The following is a 2,500-nucleotide window of genomic DNA, read 5'->3' on the forward strand; positions in this document are numbered from 1 at the left end:
GAATGAGGTGGAGGAAGAGAAAGACCAAGAATAAGATAGAGGAAGAGAAAGACCAAGAATGAGGAGGAGGAAGAGAAAGACCAAGAATGAGGTGGAGGAAGAGAAAGACCAAGAATGAGGAGGAGGAAGAGAAAGACCAAGAATGAGGTGGAGGAAGAGAAAGACCAAGAATGAGGTGGAGGAAGAGAAAGACCAAGAATGAGGTGGAGGAAGAGAAAGACCAAGAATGAGGTGGAGGAAGAAAAACACCAAGAATGAGATGGAGGAAGAGAAAGGCCAAGAATGAGGTGGAGGAAGAGAAAGACCAAGAATGAGGTGGAGGAAGAGAAAGAACAAGAATGAGGTGGAGGAAGAGAAAGACCAAGAATGAGGTGGAGGAAGAGAAAGACCAAGAATGAGGTGGAGGAAGAGAAAGACCAAGAATGAGGTGGAGGAAGAGAAAGACCAAGAATGAGGTGGAGGAGGAGAAAGACCAAGAATGAGGTGGAGGAAGAGAAAGGCCAAGAATGAGGTGGAGGAAGAGAAAGGCCAAGAATGAGGTGGAGGAAGAGAAAGACCAAGAATGAAATGGAGGAAGAGAAAGACCAAGAATGAGGTGGAGGAAGAGAAAGACCAAGAATGAGGTGGAGGAAGAGAAAGGCCAAGAATGAGGTGGAGGAAGAGAAAGGCCAAGAATGAGGTGGAGGAAGAGAAAGAACAAGAATGAGGTGGAGGAAGAGAAAGACCAAGAATGAAATGGAGGAAGAGAAAGACCAAGAATGAGGTGGAGGAAGAGAAAGACCAAGAATGAGGTGGAGGAAGAGAAAGACCAAGAATGAGGTGGAGGAAGAGAAAGACCAAGAATGAAGTGGAGGAAGAGAAAGACCAAGAATGAGGTGGAGGAAGAGAAAGACCAAGAATGAGGTGGAGGAAGAGAAAGACCAAGAATGAGGTGGAGGAAGAGAAAGACCAAGAATGAGGTGGAGAAAGAGAAAGACCAAGAATGAAGTGTAGGAAGAGAAAGACCAAGAATGAGGTGGAGGAAGAGAAAGGCCAAGAATGAGGTGGAGGAAGAGAAAGACCAAGAATGAGGTGGAGGAAGAGAAAGACCAAGAATGAGGTGGAGGAAGAGAAAGACCAAGAATGAAGTGGAGGAAGAGAAAGACCAATAATGAGGTGGAGGAAGAGAAAGACCAAGAATGAGGTGGAGGAAGAGAAAGACCAAGAATGAGGTGGAGGAAGAGAAAGACCAAGAATGAGGTGGAGGAAGAGAAAGAACAAGAATGAGGAGGAGGAAGAGAAAGACCAAGAATGAGGTGGAGGAAGAGAAAGACCAAGAATGAGGTGGAGGAAGAGAAAGACCAAGAATGAGGTGGAGGAAGAGAAAGACCAAGAATGAGGTGGAGGAAGAGAAAGACCAAGAATGAGGTGGAGGAAGAGAAAGACCAAGAATGAGGTGGAGGAAGAGAAAGGCCAAGAATGAGGTGGAGGAAGAAAAACACCAAGAATGAGGTGGAGGAAGAGAAAGACCAAGAATGAGGCAGAGGAAGAGAAAGACCAAAAATGAGGTGGAGGAAGAGAAAGATCAAGAATGAGGTGGAGGAAGAGAAAGGCCAAGAATGAGGTGGAGGAAGAGAAAGACCAAGAATGAGGTGGAGGAAGAGAAAGACCAAGAATGAGGAGGAGGAAGAGAAAGACCAAGAATGAGGTGGAGGAAGAGAAAGACCAAGAATGAGGAGGAGGAAGAGAAAGACCAAGAATGAGGTGGAGGAAGAAAAACACCAAGAATGAGGTGGAGGAAGAGAAAGACCAAGAATGAGGTGGAGGAAGAAAAACACCAAGAATGAGGTGGAGGAAGAGAAAGACCAAGAATTATGAGGCAACGGGCATAGCGTTGTAAGGCGGTAGGCACAGAGCACCGGGCATAGCTGGTATGTTATTAGGCATAGGTTTTGTATAACAGTTGACAGAGGGACTGTGAGTGTAAATTTTGTGGTAGAGAACTATTTAAAAGCGACCATCTATGAAGATTGGATAAACACGCTGAAAAAGAAGAAAAGAAACCACAACCGCATGCAATTAAGAAAGTCACTGCTGTTCATTTCTCCGTAGCTTTCTAACACCCCCCCCCCTTTTCCTTTTAAACAGACGATAACTAGAAAAGATGTGAATGAGAATGAATATCTTCACAATACTAGAGATTTATTTGATCGGTTTCAAATATATCTTTTGACCAGTTTTGACTATATATTTTCACCGGATTCGAATATATCTTTTCACCGGTTTCGAATATATTTTTGAACCGGTTTCGAATATATTTTTTGACCGGTTTCGAATGTATTTTTTGACCGGTTTCAACTCCATCTTTTGACCGGTTTCGACTCTATCTTTTGACCGGTTTCGAATATATTTTTGACCGGTTTCGAATATATTTTTGACCGGTTTCGAATATATCTTTTGACCGGTTTCGAATATATTTTTGACCGGTTTCGAATATATCCTTTGACCGGATTCGAATATA

Source organism: Penaeus vannamei, chromosome 29 (assembly GCF_042767895.1).
Source record: "Penaeus vannamei isolate JL-2024 chromosome 29, ASM4276789v1, whole genome shotgun sequence".
Classification (NCBI taxonomy): domain Eukaryota; kingdom Metazoa; phylum Arthropoda; class Malacostraca; order Decapoda; family Penaeidae; genus Penaeus; species Penaeus vannamei.